We start from the raw sequence: 5,862 nt of genomic DNA on the forward strand, positions 1-5,862 counted from the left end.
AGTTCGGGAAGAATTCACATCCTTTTGATTTTGTTGTCTGACAACCCATGAACATGTAAACACCTTTATTTATGTAGGTATTCTTACACATCTTTCAATAATTATTCATCGATTTTCTCAAAAATGTCTTACACATCCCCCAAATCTACTGCCTAGAAACAACTTTTGAACAAATTTTAAGCTGAAAACTATACCAAGAAGTCATCGTTAACCCAAACAAAACAATTTAGCTCAGTAAATAAAGAGTGTCTGCCCTGAGCATTGCGCCCTGTTGAAGAATTACCTAAATGAGATTGAAATGACAGCAGTAACTCTAAAGCACAGATAAGAACTTCAAGGTGAAAAGAGTATAAATTAACAGTGGTGAAACAATAGGGACATAGATCATGAGAATGGTGACACAATTCGTATTTTGTAACTATTGTCAATGAACTGTACATGTAAGAATTGTTGAATCAATGTATGTTTTATTGTGTACATTTTAACCCAAAAAAGACCAAAAGTATTTTTAGATTTACTCCAATATATTCTGTTCTTTTTGAAGCTATTATTGAAAACTTTATTTTTCATTATATTTTCTAGCAGTTTGAGGTGGCACTCAGAAACGTAATTGATTGTATGTTGATGTTATATTCAGCAACCTTGCTCAAATCCCTAACTAATTCTAATAAATTATCTGTACGTTTTGGGGGGATTTTGTATGTTGACAATCATATCATCCACAAACAATGAGAGCTTTTTTTCCCCAATCCTTATATCTTTTATTTCTTTTTCATTGGTTATGCATCGTGTATTATTTTTATTTATCTGTTTTTGGTGAAAATATACACAACAAAACATACACCCACTCCAAATTTTTACATCTACAGTTCATTGACAAGGGTTACAGTCTTCACATTATGTCGAAATTCTCACTGTCTCTACCCTTTTGTCTCACCATTGTTAACTTATAGTCTCTGCCCCTTAAAGTTCTTATCTTCGTTTTAGAGTCACTGCTGTCATTTCAATCTTATATAGGTAATTTTTCAATAGGACACAATACTCAAGACAGACATTTTTTATTTACTGAGCTAAATAACTTAGTTTAAACATTATGTATTCTTGTAATGTAGACACAATACTCTTATTCTGAAGTAGGTATCTAAATGATGAAACTTGTAGAACATGAAGGAAATAAAACTCAGAATCTAGAACAACTATCACAAAGATATTTTATAAGACTGAAAAAGTAGTTTGCAAAATGTTTAGATGGAATTTCATTCCTTAAGAATTACGGTTAATTCAGATTAATTTGTTCTATTTTTTTCTTACTTCCAGGGAATTCATATACACATTAGAGAGAAATAGGTACATTACTCTCAAGCCATCAGTCTACAAGTATATGCACACCTTACATCTCTTGCTACTTCATTAGAGATGTTATTTTTCCATTGCCTTCTCAACATTTTTATTTATGTTAAATCTTAACATCCTATTACCTAACCAAAGTAAAGCAGTAGGAAATATTCTTTGCAAAAGAGGATCAATTCTTAATTTATTGTGCCTTTGAACAGAACAGCACTTACTCTAAAAAGGTAGAAATGAGTATGCAGCAAACAAAAACCAGGCCATAGAATCACATTTCTGGGGCAACCTGAGAGAATAAATGAATAATAAGGCTATTTCCCCTCCTAAGTTAACTGGTACAATCAGTAGAAAAAGACCTCTCAAGTGAAAGTGCGACATTTTATGGCTTCCCAGGGAAAATGAAAGAGATTCTTAGATTTATTTTCCTCAACACTTTTACAATTTACATCTATTGAAAGGGCTCCGGGGGTAAAGCTATTGTCTTCTTAGGGTAAAAAGATACTCTCACAGGGGGCTGGCAGGAAGGCATGTTCTCTGTTTTGTAACTACATAACCTGGTTTCCCAACATGTAGCCTTTGTGGAAGGGCAGCATGAGCCCACATCTCAAACCTACTTTTGTATAAATGGTTCAGACTCAGCAGAACTGAAGGGATGATTTTTTTTTTCTTTTTTATTTCACTTCATATCTGCTACGGCAGAGAATGAGAAGGTTCACCATGCCGGGACGAATTCTTCCCATCGACATTCATCCGTAGGCCCCGCTGAATGCGGGAGTGCAGGAGTCAAGGTGGTTGCAGGTAGGACCTGGCCTCAATAACATAACCCAGACATGCTAGTTCACCTTGTATACTTGCCCAAAGCATAATTAAATCGGTGCAAGCATGTATTAAATCAGATACTAGCACTAAAATAATACCTATTTAAATTTGTATTAATACGTATTAATAACTTTTAACCTTTTCAAAAATTTGGGACATGGAGGGTATGGGGAAGACATAGGCAAAATTTATTAGAGTTTATTGTCCAGGCTTCAACACTTCACATTTTCTTTTTCTTACACTGCCATTGTCAGGAAATTCCACCCAGGTACATAATGACCATTAGATCTCTTCTTCGTATTTAAACCTTCTCTCAGGAAACATTCGATGGCTTAACAGGCACTAGGGTGTGAACGGTAGATAACACTTACCATGCTACCCCCTCTCAGGAGAATTTGCATGTCATTGAGGAGGATGACCCTCCTTAAGCTAAAGAAGTCGTTTTCTGCTGGTGTTACCAGCAAGAAGCTGAACACACACCAGCAAGTGGCCATCCATTGCTGACTTCAGGTAGAGGCTCAATGCAGGTTCCTCACTAAGTGCATCGTGCCATTCTGCCATGCAAAGGTGGAGGCTGAAGTCTTCTGAGCAAGGGTCACAGGTGGCCGTTACCATGCTTCATAGGCTTTGCAATGCTGGAGATCTCTAAAGATGTGGGGCTCTAACACAATTACACTGCAAGTGCAGGTTACAGGTGCTGGGGTGACAGGCTGGCACCTCTGGTTTACGGCAACATGGCTATGGCCCAATGATGTTATAAAAAAGTGTTTAAAAAAAATTTCATCAGAATTTAGCCATTCCAGAGATACCTATACTTGAGGAAAAAGTGGAAAAAACAACACTGCATTATGGGTTTGTTTTATCTCCTCACTGGATAAGCTTTTAAGGATAGTTGGCCAATTTACTCATTTTCTTATACTTTGCTTGGCTTGGCACACTGTCTTGCATTTAGTTATAAATTGGGGTTCAGGAATGAGAATCCTTGAATTTCCAAATGCCATAGCTTGACATATAAAGCTCTCCATGGTCTGGTCATTGCCTGGCTCCTCAACTTTATCTCCCACCTCTCTCCACATGTACACTATGCTCCAGCTACACTGAGCTATTCACGGTTCTCCATGGGTGCTATTGGATTTTATTTAGTTTTACATGTTGCTTTTTTTGCCTGAAATATGCTTTCTTCTTTCTGTGCCCTGAAAAATCCCATTCATCCTTCAAGCTTCAATATAAATGACTCCTCTGCTGTGAAGCCTTCTTTTATCCTCTCCAGTTCTAGATCTGATTAAACCCTTATGTGTTTCATCTCTCTGCTGAAACAGACTTCTATTACAGGTCTTATCACACAGACTTACAACTGTTTATTTTCATATTCAGCCCTTTGCTTGTTCCTCTCTCTTATCATCTGTTATAAACACTTGAGGACAAGGACAATAATCTTTTCATGTTTGTATCTCAAGCACAGTGGCTGTCTGTCACTCACTTATTCATTCATTTCACAAGTAATTATTGAGTGCTTACTATGTTTGAGACATTGTGTTAGGCATCAAGTTAGAGTAGTGAGAAAGACATTCTCTGTACTACACAGAGAATGGTATGTGATGAGGCTAGAGGGGAACTGTCAGGGGTCAGACCGTGGAAGGCCACGTCAGCAGTGACAGGTTTGGGGGCATTTTTGAAGCCAATGAGAAACACTAAATAATTTAACCAGGGGTAGAACAGGACCAGAACTGCTTTTCTGAAAAAGCATTCTCATAAACACCACATTCAGGACAGGGTTTAGTTCCAGAGAAAATGGAGAAATATTGAGCAGGGTATATAGCATGATTCAACTGTATCTCTGTTTTTATTTTATTTTTTAAAGTTTTTACCCACAAGCCAAATGGTAGGTAGCCAAGCATTTTCTATATCATCTGTATTTTTGTATAACTGAAATAGTCTGAAATTTAAAGAATAAAAGGTTCATTCAGGCAGAGTACAGGCAATGATAAGGAGGAGTAACACTGGAAGAAAGGAGAACAGTTCGCTCTACATCTAAGTAATCTGGGAAAGATGGAATGGGCTTAAACTAGGAGTGGGGAAGACAGAACTAGATACATTAGAGGGCTTTTCATAAGTAGAATCAACAGCATGGTGGTTTATTAGAAATAGGGTTCAAGTAGCTGAGGAAGTTGTCAAATGATAGATGATGGTAACATTTACTAAGATGAGGAAACCGGTAGAAAAATGCTAAATCCAGGCTTTAAGCCTAGTTTCAGAATTGAAAGTGTGCAAGCAATCTAATCTGATTTCTGTAACTTATATGTACCCTTAGGTATCCCTGTAAAAGGGTTAGACGGTGGTTTTCCATCAGTGGAAGTTTCCCTTTTGAGTCAGTTGCCTTTGCATTGAATCCGTGTGCACTGAAGTGAGAACCTTGGGAAGCAGGCATAATCAGATTCCTTTGACAGAGAAGCACCATTTTAAAGTCTGCAAATGGGAGGGATTGCCTGCTAAATTAACCATGAAACTGGATTTGTGTCCATGCAACAGATAAGGTAAGGCTATGTGGACACACATGGGTAAGCTACTCTTCAAGGAACTAAAAAAAATACTTCAAGGGTTACTTCTTCCATTTTAACTTGTACTATTCCATGGGCTAATACCAAAAAAAAAAAAAACAAAAAAACAAAAAACTCATTGCCGTTGAGTCGTTTCTGATTCATAGTGACCCCATAGGACAGAGTAGAACTGCTTCACAGGGTTTCCAAGGAGCAGCTGGTGAATTCAAACTGCTGACCTTTTGGTTAGCAGCCAAGTTCTTAACGACTGTGCCACCAAGGCTCCTCATGGACTAATATTTGCCATATACTCTAGCAAAGAGCCGAGAATATGTAGCAAATGCATTTATTTTCCTGCTGTTAATAATACATTTATCTCCAGTATTATTGTTGTTGTTTCTAAGGGGTGTCAAGTTGATTCTGATGCACAGAAACCTCATGTGAGAGAGTAGAACTGCCCCATAGGGTTTCCTAGGCTGTAATCTTTACAGAAGCAGATCAGCAGAGTCGATGGGTGGGTTCAAACCACCAACCGTTTGCTTAGCAGCTGAGTGCTTAACTATTGTGCATCCAAGAGCTCCTTGTCTCCAATATCAGTTCTTCACAAGTACTATAGTAAAACCGGTAAAAGCCAGAACCTGTGTAAGGCAGAAAGCTGTCAGAGAAGGAAAACTCAAATATTTTCCACTAAAACAAGCATGGAAAAGTGGTTAAGACTGTACCCTGTCAAAGGTGGAAAACTGGTGAGACCCAGAAAAACAAGGCAGTCTAGTGGCGTTCTGGCTCTCACAGGTTTCACCGTATATAAAGAGATATGGCAAACATATTCCATGGTAAAGATTTTCTTTTCAACTTTCATGCAGTCCTCTCTTTGGGATAAAATAAAGTAGGATAAGTATTGACACAATGTTAAATAAGTACAAAGCAAAAAAAAATTGTAATACAGGCAGTCCCCAGGTTATAAATGTTCAATTTACATACAACCTATAGTTAGGAACCAACTCCCGTAAAGCCTATTATATTAAAAATTCAAGGTACATACAATGGTTCATAATAACGAACAGGTGCTATGCAGCAAACGTTTATTATTATTATTACTGTATTATTATGTTAAAGATGTTTTAGTGTATCTGGAAGTGTTTCTTTAATGTTTTTCATG

At 37.3% G+C, this 5,862-nt stretch overlaps 1 pseudogene; it reads left to right on the top strand.

Moving 5' to 3' along the window:
• Nucleotides 1-2,064: 2,064 nt before the first annotated feature.
• Nucleotides 2,065-5,862, top strand: part of LOC105756497 (telomere length and silencing protein 1 homolog pseudogene) — a 17,308-nt pseudogene continuing 13,510 nt past the window's right edge.

The sequence above is a fragment of the Trichechus manatus genome, unplaced genomic scaffold (genome assembly GCF_000243295.1).
Source record: "Trichechus manatus latirostris isolate Lorelei unplaced genomic scaffold, TriManLat1.0 scaffold00075, whole genome shotgun sequence".
Taxonomy (NCBI): Eukaryota; Metazoa; Chordata; class Mammalia; order Sirenia; family Trichechidae; genus Trichechus; species Trichechus manatus.